Source organism: Nicotiana attenuata, chromosome 7 (genome assembly GCF_001879085.1).
Source record: "Nicotiana attenuata strain UT chromosome 7, NIATTr2, whole genome shotgun sequence".
NCBI lineage: Eukaryota > Viridiplantae > Streptophyta > Magnoliopsida > Solanales > Solanaceae > Nicotiana > Nicotiana attenuata.
Genome location: NC_031995.1, coordinates 92,142,816 through 92,154,880, shown reverse-complemented (window position 1 = coordinate 92,154,880; position 12,065 = coordinate 92,142,816).

The following is a 12,065-nucleotide window of genomic DNA, read 5'->3' as shown; positions in this document are numbered from 1 at the left end:
CGTAGACGTCCTTCCCTCCCCCCCCCCCAAACCCCCACCCCCACAGACACTATTTTTCTTTTCTTCTTTTTCTCTTCTTTGTTACTGCTGGGGCTTCACCAGTGGTAGCGGTGACATCCCCCTCTCTCCCTCTTTTGGTTTCGTGGTGTTTTGTGTGTATTTCAGGTAAGATTCAGTGGCTATTGGAGACGAGCGGGAAGTGCGTGTGCAAACATAGGAGAGCAACCCGGGCAATTGTCAGCAACGGGCAGTGGGAAGTTGGACGTGAATGCGCCAGGTGCCGCAAGATCATCGTGTACACCAAGACAATTTTTAGATTCTATTCTCGGGAGTTGTTACCTCCCATTTCCTGTTTCCCTTCTTTGTGTTAGTTAAATTGTTGCCATTTTAGTTCGCATTAGTTTAATCATCATATTAGCATGCCTGTAGTTACAACTTGTTTTCTTCTAGTTTGGTCTGTTGCCTATTATATGTTAGTGATTTTCCTTAGTGTGTCGTAGGTACAGTGGTTGAAGTCTGGGATGGTAGAGTAAGGTCATGTTCGCGAGGGAGGTGGTAGGGCGGGGGATAGGGGGTGGGATGGGATGGGAGGTAAGGGGAACAAGGGAGCCTATAGGTTGAGAATTGGGTCATGGAAAATAGAAACATTTACGGGTAAGTCTATAGAGTTAGCAAAGATCCTCCAGAAGAGGAAGGTCAATATAGCGTGTCTCCAGGAGACAAGGTGGGTAGGATCGAAGGTGAGGATGTGGACGGGTATAAGTTATGGTACTCTGAAGTCCTGAACGGTAATAATAAAGTGGGTATTTTGGGGGATAGGGAACATAGAGAGTATGTGGAAGAGGTAAGGCGGGTGAATGATAGATTAATGACTATTAAGTTGGTGGTTGGAGAGTGCACCCTGAATGTCGTTAGCGCTTACGCGCCACATGCGGGCATGGATGAGGAGATTAAAAGGCACTTCTAGGAGGGGTTGGATGAGATTGTGCGTAATGTTCTTCCTGCTGAGAGGTTATTTATAGGAGAGGATTTCAATGGACATATTGGGTCGACTGCAGGTGGCTATGGCGAGGTGCATAGCGGCTTCTATTTTGGGGATAGGAACAGGGGAGGTACTTCGCTGTTGGATTTCGCTAAGGCTTTTGAGTTGGTGATTCTAGTTTTCCGAAGAGGGAGGAGCATTTGGTTACTTTCCGAAGTACAGTGGCAAAGACTCAGATTTACTATCTCCTCCTCAGGAGATGTGATAGAGGACTGTGCAAGAATTGCAAGCTTATCCCGGGTGAGATCCTCGCGATGCAGCATAGGCTAGGGGAGCATAGAGGAATAGTGGGGACGCAGGCTTTATATGGTCGACAATGGCTGATTGTATAAGGGAGGCTGTGAAGGAGGTGTTAGTCTCGACAAGCTACTCTGGGGGGCGTAAAGGCGACTCGTGGTGGATTGAAGTCGTCCAAGGTAAAGTAGAAGCAAAGAAGGCGGCGTACCTGAAGTTAGTAAGGAGCACAGGTAAGGAGGGGAGCAGAGCGAGCAGGTATAGGTATAAGGTAGCTAGGAAGGAGGCTAAGCCGGTGGTCACGAAGGCTAAGACTGCGGCTTTTGGTCGTCAGTACGAGGAACTAGGAGACAAAGACGGGGAGAAGAAGTTATTTCGGCTGGCCAAGGTGAGAGAAAGGAAGGCTTAGGATCTAGACCAAGTGAGGTGCATCAAAGATGAGGACGGTAGAGTATTGATGGGAGAGGCCCAGATTTAGAGGAGATGGAAGGGTTACTTTCATAAACTTCTGAATGAAGAAAGGGATCGGGATATTGTGCTAGGTGAATTGGGGCATTACGAGAGTCACTGTGACTTTAGGTACTGTAGGCGCATCAAGGTTGAGGAGGTCGTGGGGGCTATGTGTAATATGAGTAGGGGCAGAGCGACCGGGCCAGACAAAATTCGGTAGAATTTTGGAGGTGTGTGGGAAGAGCAGGCTTGGAGTGGCTGACTGGGCTGTTTAATGTTAATTTTAGGACGAAGAGGATGCTGGATGAGTGGAGGTGGAGTATAGTGGTTCCGTTGTATAAGAACAAAGGTGATATCAAGAGTTGTAACAACTATAGGGGTATCAAATTACTGAGTCATACCATAAAAGTTTGGGAGAGGGTGGTAAAAGTGAGGGTGAGGAGGATGGTGTCTATATCTAACAACCAGTTCGGGTTCACGCCGGTTCGTTCTACTACGGAAGCTATCCACCTTATTTGCAGGTTGGTGGAAAGTACAGGAATATGAAGAAGGGTCTACACATGGTGTTTATTGATCTAGAGAAAGCATATAACAAGGTCTCTAGAGAAGTTCACTAGAGATGTTTGGAGGCAAAAGGTGTGCCGGTTGCTTACATTAGGGCGATTAAGGACATATATGATGGATCTAAGACTCGGGTTAGGACAGTAGGAGGTGACTCGGAGCATTTTCCGATTTTTATGGGATTACACCAAGGATTTGCACTCAGCCCGTTCTTATTTGCCTTGGTGATGGACGCACTAGCATACCATATTCAAGGGAAGGTGCCATGGTGTAAGTTATTTTCTAAAACAATAGTTTTGATTGATAAGACGCGAGGCGATGTTAATAAGAGGCTGGAGGTTTGGAGACAGGCCCTTGAGTCTAAGGGTTTCAAGTTGAGCAGGACTAAGACGGAATACCTGAAGTGCAAGTTCAGCGTCGAGCCTAGGGAGGCGGGCATGGACGTGAGGCTTGAATCACAGGTCATCCCCAAGAGAGGCAGTTTCAAGTACCTTAGGTCGGTTATCCAGGGGGATGTGGAGATCGACGAGGATTTCACACACCGTATAGGGGTGGGGTGGAAGAAATGGAGGTTAGCATCTGGAGTCCTATGTGACAATAAAGCGCCACTGATACTCAAAAGTAAATTTTATAGAGCGGTGGTTAGACCGGCCATGTTGTATGGGGCTGAGTGTTAGCCAGTTAAGAACTCACATATCCAGAAGATAAAAGTAGCATAAATGAGGATGTTAAGGTGGATGTGCGGGCACACTAGGATGGATAAGATTAGGAATAAGGATATTCAGGAGAAGGTGGGAGTGGCTCCCATTAATGACAAGATGCGAGAAGCGAGGCTCAAATGGTTCAAGCACGTACAGAGGAGAAGCCCAGATACCCCGGTAGTGATGTGTGAGCGGCTGGATTTGAAAGGCACGAGAAGAGGTAGAGGGTGGCCTAAGAAGTATTGGGGAGAAGTGATCAGGCAGGACATACCGTGGCTTCAGGTTTCCGAGGACATGGCCCTTGATAGGAAGCTGTGGAGGTCGAGCATTAGGGTTGTAGGTTAGGAGATAATTGAACCTATTTCTACTTTGTACCAATGTGAGGCTAGTCTGATAGGATTTTTGTCTTAAACTGCTAGTGGTTAATGTCGTGTTCTCACTACTCTTCAGTTTTTCTTAAAGTCGGGTCCATTTATTGGTAATTGCTTTTGCTTTATATATATTTTCTAATTTTTATGATGTTATTATTATTTCTATGATTTCTATTGATGGTACTGGTATATTGTCTCTTTTCATCTTTTTTAGTCGAGGGTCTTTCGAAAATAGACTCTCTACTCCCTCGGGGTAAGGGTAAGGTTTGCGCACACTACCCTCCTAGACCCCACTAGTGGAATTTTACTGGTGTTGTTGTTGTTTGTATAGTGTCATTTTCCGACAAAGAAGTTTCGAACAAATTCGTTCCATCCCCCTAAATCCGCCCGTGGACACAACCAAAGTAGTATGTGTAACGACCCGGCCGGTCGTTTCGAGAGTTGTAGCTCCGTTCCCCCATTTTTTTGCTCCTTGTATGCTTTATAGCTATTGTATGAATTACCGGGTTAGTTGGTTCGGGTCCGGAAGGATTTCGGAATGAATTGAGACACTTAGTCTCATAATGAAAAGCTTAAGTTGGAATGGTTGACCGGATGTTGACTTATGTGTAAACGACTCCGAAATGGAGTTTTGATGGTTCTGTTAGCTCCGTAGGGTAATTTTGGGCTTAGGAGCGTGTTCGGATTGTAATTTGGAGGTCCGTAGTGGAATTAGGCTTGAAATGGCGGAAGTTGAATTTTTGGGAAGTTTGACCGGATGTGGACTTTTTGATATCAGGGTCAGATTGGGATTCCGGAAGTTGAAATAGGTCCTTGGTGTCATTTGTGACTTGTGTGCAAAATTTGGGGTCAATCGGACGTGATTTGATAGGTTTCGGCATCGGTTGTAGAAATTGGAAGTTTCTAAGTTCATTAGGCTTGAATCTATGAACGATTCGTGTTTTTGATGTTGTTGAGGCGATTTGAGGGTTTGGCTAAGTTCATATGATGTTTTGGGACTTGATGGTATGTTTGGTTGAGGTCCCGAGGGCCTCGGGTTGATTCCAGGTGGTTAACGGACCAAAGTTTGAAGTTGAAGGATTGCTGAAGTTTGGGAGCTGCTGGTGTAATCGCACCTGCAGAGTAGGCACCGCAGGTGCGAGCTCGTAGAAGCGAGAAGGGGGCCGCAAAAGCGGCCAGGAAGGAATTGGGCAGAGGTCGCATGTGCGAGGTTCTTTCCGCACCTGCAAGGCCGCAGATGCGGCGAAGTGGACGCAGAAGCGGAAAGTGGAAAGTGAGTTGGGCCCGCAGAAGCGGTTGAAGGCTTGCAGAAGCGAAAATTTTGTCCGCATGAGCGGTACCCATCGCAGAGGCGGACACTTTGATCGCACCCACGAAGCCGTAGGTGCGGGTAAGTTGGCCGCAGGTGCGAAAAGCCTGGGCAAGATATAAACATTGAGTTCCAAGGTTTTTATCATTTCTTGACTTTGCAAACTCGGAATTGGGCGATTTTTGAGAGGGATTTCGAAGGGATTCTTGAGGTAAGTCACTTGTGGTTAAATTTCTTCAATAATTATGTTTCCCTATTGATTTTCCTACCTAGTTAGTGTGTTTTTGAGGTGTAATTTGGGGGTTTGAGGCTAAGGATTTTGAGAGTTGATTTTGCGGAATTTGAGTGACGATTTGGTATCGGATTTTGACAAATTTGGTATGGTTATACTCGTGGTTGAATGGGCTTTCGGGTTTTGTGACTTTTTTTGGATTTTGAGACGTGATCCCAGGGGCCGGCTTGAAGCCGATTTCGGATTTTGACTTATAATCTCGTATTTTTCTTGTGGAATTGATTCCTTTAGCACGTGTTGATTGTATTGTATTGTTTGTGGTTAGATTCGAGGCATTTGGAGGCCGATTCGCAAGGCAAAGGCGTGTTGGAGTAGAGATTGGCACGGATTAAGGTAAGCAACAGTTCTAAATCTGGTTTTGAGGGTATGAAACCCCGGATTATGTGTTATGTGATTGGTTTGGAGGTGATGCACATGCTAGGTGACGGGCGTGTGGGCGTGCACCGTAGGAATTGTGACTTGGTCCATTCCATGGAACTGTAAAGTTGAATAACTTGTTGTTAGCTATATTCTCTCCCTGTATTATAGAAATTTGGTTGCAAATCATGTTAGAAATCATGTTTAGGCTATGTGTTGATACTGTTGGGACCCGTAGAGGTTGTGTACTTGTTGAATTGTTTGCTAATTATTTTCTTGTACTCGGTCACAGCTTTAATTTACTTGTGTATCATATCTCAGTCCCTTCTTGTTTCTTGTTGATACATTACATCATTTTTGTTTGGGCTGTTTTTTATGATTTCTGAGAGCCCGAGGGACTTGAGAGGTTGGTGACTGAGTTAGGGTCTGAGTGCCGAGTTGTGAGCGATATGTATATATATGTGGATCGGGTTGCACGCCGCAACGAGCCTTAGGGCTGTATATATATATATATATATATATATATATATATATATATATATATATATATATATATATTGTGGGATCGGGCTGCACGACGGAGCGATATAGCGCTTGGGCTGAAGGAGCCCCTCCGGAGTCTGTACACCCCCAATGAGCACAGCTACCTATTGAGTACGAGTGTTGAGTGCTAAGTGTCGAGTGTCGAGTGCTGAGCTATTGAGATATATTGAGTGACTGTTGCTCTGAGAGAATGCTCTTGACTTCATTATTGTTTCACTTACCTGCCATATATCACGGTCTGGAAGTTTTTTGAAAGATGTTATATCCTGTTTTACTTGAATTGATAAGAGATAACTGATTTGGCGTAAATTGTCGAACTTGAAAACATGCATATTTTCCTATGCTGAAATTAATGAAGTTGAACTATAATTGAAGAGCTCGTCACTACTTTCAGTTCTTTATTTAGTATTGTTACTTACTGAGTTGCTTGTACTCACGCTACACCCTGCACTTTTCTAGACTGGTGATGTATAGATGCTCATGAACTCAGTGACACCCCGATTCGGGAGTTCTCCGCATTTGTGTTTTGGGTTTTTACCCCGTTTATGATAATTTCTTTGTCATTTAAAACTTCTTTAAATCTATTTTTTGTTAAAAGTGTTGGAGTTATTCAGAAAGGTCGGCTTGCCTAGTACCACGATAGGTGCCATCACGACAGATTAAGATTTTGGTCTTGACAATATGTTTCATGGTGTGCTGACCCTTCGGCCTTCAAAAAACCTTAGGCCACAACCAACGCCCTGGTCAAAGTTTACCCACACCAAATATTTATATAAAACCAATATATACATAACTTGTGTGTGTATATAAAAACTTGGAAAACTATCATTTATGTCCATTTATAAGTAGCTAATTACAAAAATTGATCAATTCATGAGATATTATTAATATTAGCTAAATGTTACCAATATTAGCCAATTAGATATTTGTAGCAAAAAATGTCAAATTTTTTTTTCTTTTGAGTTGGTGTTATTAGAATAAATTGAGTACATCTTAAGGAGTTTGAATCTCAGTCTTGGGATGATTTGGCAGAGTTTTGAGGTAGTTTGAATTGAAAATTCGAAGTAGAAAATGAAAGATGAAAAAAATGAGATGTGTATGACACTGTGTATCATTTGTGTATCACATATATATCATATTTGTATCAAATGTGTATCACATGTACACCTGTATGTGTGATACATGCGTGATATATGTGTCGTAGAAGAATTTTTTTAACTCGCTTATGACTACATATTTTGATACCAAATCAGTCCAAATCACCTTCAATCTTCCTCAAAACTTGTATATTGACTCATCTATATGTTTTCAATGAATTTCAACCACACCCATTGAAAAGGGTCCTTTTTGCTTAGATTTTTGGAACCTAGTATATATATTTTTTTGTATTTCATCTCCTTGTTTGCTACCTCATCCATGAAATTTTCTTTCCGTCTTGCATCTAATGTTGTTGATCACGCTTAAAAATATGGAAGGAGATCTTTGCGTATGATTCTTGGAGAGAAACAACTTTATTTATATGGATTTTCAATTTTTATATGTGCTTGGCTAGTTTTGGTAAGTCTATGATTAATGGCTAGAGGTTAAGTTGGAATTTATTTAGAATAGTTATGTAAGATTCCCTATAAACTTCTCTCGTGGTATAACTGTATTGGGAAAAAACTGAATTTAAATATTGAAGATGACATGTCATGACACGTGGACCGGTCAAATAGTCAAAGCATGGCAAACAGTTAGAAGACACGAGCAACAATAGATGCGGGAGAGAAGATACTTAAAGGTACGAGCTACTATCCAGATGAAACGAGACTCGTACCTGTTCGAGCCATTTAAAGCTCGAAGATCAGAAGGAATTGAAGATATGAATCTGATAGCGTAAAAGAGTCCAAATTCAACATTAAATGCCAAATACGTTAGAGAATTTGTATTTAATAAGAATGATTGAATAACGTTTCTTTTAATGTCATTTACTGCTCGTAATTGCCTCATTAAGACAAAGGTATTACACTTTCTCTTAGAATTGACTATAAAAGGAGAAAGTCACAACATCTGTAAGACACGAAATATCATTCCGATTATACTGAAATATACTCTTATTCATTGCTTTATTGTTGTTCACAAAATCTCTTATTTCTTGATTATCAGTAACCCGATTTCTCTATTAAATTCTAGTTTTAACCAAATATTCAGTTTTTTGGTTAAACAAATTGGTTCCGTTACCGGGAATCTGATAATCTATTCTCTTTAAGTTACATTTTATCTATTATTATCATCATGTCGAACAACAACAACAACAATAACAGTGAGGATACCTTGGGAAACCATGAACATCAAGTCCATCAAAATCAAGGTGATTTACAAAACATTAACGTGGTTCCTTCCCCTCAAAATTCACCACGTCAATCTCGTGAAGGCACTCCTACTCCTGAATCCCGGGCTGTTGAACAAGAGCAATCTGAATATTTTGAAGGAGCGGATGACGCTTTACAGAAAGTAATTGATGCACGGGTTAACAAAGCTCTTCAAACTCTTGTTAGTCGATTACCTGTTGCACCACCCACACCTACGCCTAATAACAACACACTGGAGAATCCTCGTTCTGGCCTTATCAATTCTGGAAATGGAGGAACCCCCAGTGAGCCACAGGAAGGAGAACCAGGTAATTCAAGTAATTCTCATTTGCAAAATTTAGTACTAACTTTGCAGAAACAGCTTAAGGAACAAAATGAGCGCATCGAGCAAATCCCTGGTGTTCCTCCTGTGATCAAAGGAGTGGATGTGGATAAGTATTCGCAACAACCTTGGAAACCAAGTGCTGCTCCCCTTCCAATCCCTAAAAAGTTCAAAATGCCTGAAATCTCGAAATATGACGGCACAACAGACCCACGTGATCACGTAACTGCATTTACTACAGGTGTAAAAGGCAACGATTTGACCAAGCAAGAAATCGAATCCGTGTTGGTCAAAAAATTTGGAGAAACACTCACCAAGGGTGCATTAACCTGGTATTCTCTTTTACCTGAAAATTCTATAAACTCTTTTGCTGAGCTTGCAGATTCTTTTATTAAAGCGCACTCGGGAGCTCAAAAGGTTGAAAAAAGAATGGAAGACATTTTCAAAATTAAACAAGGGGACTCAGAGTTGCTCAGAGATTTTGTTGATAGATTCCAACGTGAAAGGATGACTTTACCCCGTGTACCTGATAATTGGGCTGCAATAGCTTTTGCAAGCAACTTAAATGATAAAAGTTCAGAAGCCACGAGAAGACTTAAAGAAAGCCTTCGAGAGTTCCCTGCAACCACGTGGAATGACGTTTATAACAGGTACAGTACGAAGTTGCGAATTGAGGAAGATACCGTACCTCAGTTTCATCATGAAGAAAGGAGCAATTCCAGGAGGTCAGAAACCGAAAAAAGATCAGGTAAAAACAGATACGATCCATATATGGGACCTGCAGGAAAAGACTCACGGTCAAAGCAGGATAATCAACGATATGATCAAAAATCGAGGAACAGGGAATCTGGTTCTTCATCAAGGTTCAGAAATGACCGAAACAGACAAGAGTCACGAGATGATGACAGAGGTTTAAAAGCGAGATTCGGTGGGTATAATTTCAATGTTACTACCTCTGAGCTCGTAGCTGTTTTAAGAAGCATGGGAGACAAGGTACGGTGGCCAAAAGAGATGCGGTCAAATCCAAACAGGCGCAATCCAGACCATTGGTGTGAATTCCACAATGATCACGGGCACAAGACTTCAGAATGTAGATTCTTACAAAGTGAAGTGGATCATCTATTGAAACAAGGGTATCTCACTGAGTTATTTAGTGAGAAAGGGAAACAAGCCTATATGAAAAATAGGCAAGAGCCACCAAAACCCCCATCACCCAAGAGAACCGTGAATGTTATAAGTGGGGGAGAAGATATTTATGGTGTAACATATACGGCTTCCAACAAGGTTTCGAAAGTAACGATTACACACGGGAAACGGGTACGGCAGGTTTTAGAAAATGAAAGTATTTCTTTCGATGATGCAGATACTGAAGGAGTGATGACCCCCCACAACGACGCACTGGTAATATCTTTACTTGTACACGACACTAATGTAAAACGAGTTTTGATTGATCCAGGAAGTTCCGTAAATATTATACTACTAAGGGTATTACGTGAAATGCAAGCTGAAGACAAAATGATACCGAAGGCGCATACCTTGTCCGGGTTCGACAATTCAAGTGTAGTAACAAAAGGAGAGGTAGTTCTAACAACTTTTGCTGCAGGTGTTGTTAAAGAAACTAAATTTCAGATAGTAGATATGGAAATGGCTTATAATATGATCATGGGGAGACCTTGGATCCATGATATGGATGCTGTCCCATCAACTCTACATCAAGTTATTAAATTCCCATCTCCATGGGGAATATGCCAAATCAGAGGCGATCAACAAACATCTAGAAGCATCAATTCCGTTGCAGATTCAATTGTTAATGGTGGAGACAAATAGCAATTACAGAATTTAGGTGAGGGTAACACGGAGTCAACCTCACCTGAGCAAAAGCAAACAGATGTGGATTCGAGACCTGACACCATTCAAGAACCGGAGGAGAACGAAAATATCAAAACAACGATAGAAGAGCTAGAGGCCGTGGTGTTGTTTATACATTGGCCCGAGAGAAAAGTATACATAGGAGCTAATCTTAGCCCGGAGGTAAAACGTAAATTGATTGAATTTTTAAAAGCTAATGCAGATTGTTTTGCTTGGTCCCATTCTGACATGACAGGGATACCACCGGAAGTCATGACTCATAAGTTGAATGAAGATCCATCATATCCTCCCGTCAAGCAAAAGAAAAGAAAGCAAGGAACTTTCAAAAATAAGGTGATTCAAGAGGAAGTTCAAAAGCTACTAAATATTGGTTCAATTCGTGAGGTAAAATATCCTAACTGGTTAGCTAATACTGTTGTGGTTCCTAAGAAGAACGGTAAGTGGCGAGTCTGTGTAGATTACACAGACCTTAATAAAGCCTGTCCAAAAGATTCCTTTCCTTTACCGCACATAGACCAGTTAATTGATGCTACTGCAGGGCATGTGCTATTAAGTTTTTTAGATGCATATTCAGGCTATAATCAAATCAAGATGGATCCAGTTGATGAAGAAAAAACTTCTTTTATAACAGACAGGGGGACTTACTGTTACAAGGTAATGCCTTTCTGTCTTAAGAATGCAGGTGCAACGTATCAAAGGTTAGTCACCCAAATGTTTCAAGAACATTTAGGTAAAACCATGGAAGTGTATATAGATGATATGCTAGTTAAAACTCAACATTCAGAAGATCATATATCACACTTATCTGATACGTTTAAAATTTTACGAAAATATAATATGAAGTTGAATCCAGAGAAATGTGCATTTGGAGTGGCATCAGGAAATTTTTTAGGTTTTCTTGTTTCTAACCGTGGAATTGAAGTGAATCCTGCACAGATTAAGGCCATTGAAGAAATTCCAGATATACTTTCTAACAAGAAAGAGGTTGAAAGATTAACCGGGAGAATTGCAGCTCTGGGAAGATTCATTTCCAAGTCTTCAGAAAAATGCTTCAAATTTTTCTCAGCTTTAAAGAAACAGGATCATTTTGAATGGAACGAAGATTGTCAGCAAGCACTTAAGAATCTGAAAGTATATTTGTCAAATCCACCGTTGTTGGCGAAACCAAAGGTAGGAGAGAAGTTACTCATTTATCTTGCCGTGTCAGAAGTTGCGGTAAGTGCTGTTTTAGCTCGGGAGGATCAAGGTAAACAATCTCCTATCTATTATGTAAGCAAGTCTTTGCTAGATGCAGAAACACGGTACCCGCAATTAGAAAAATTAGCGCTAGCCTTGATTATGGCATCTAGAAAATTAAGACCTTACTTTCAATGTCATCCCATTGCTGTGGTTACTGCTTTTCCATTACGAAACATTTTACATAAACATGAATTATCAGGTAGATTAGCGAAATGGGCTATAGAATTAAGTGAGTACGACATCACTTATCAACCTAGAATTGCTATAAAATCTCAGGTATTAGCTAATTTCGTAGGGATGCAATTAGAAGCTGAAAAAGAATTACAAGTTTTTAATGGTGCAAACTCGGGAACTTGGTTTTTATTCACTGACGGTTCATCTAACATAAAAGGCGCAGGTTTAAGAATAGTTCTCGTACCACCCA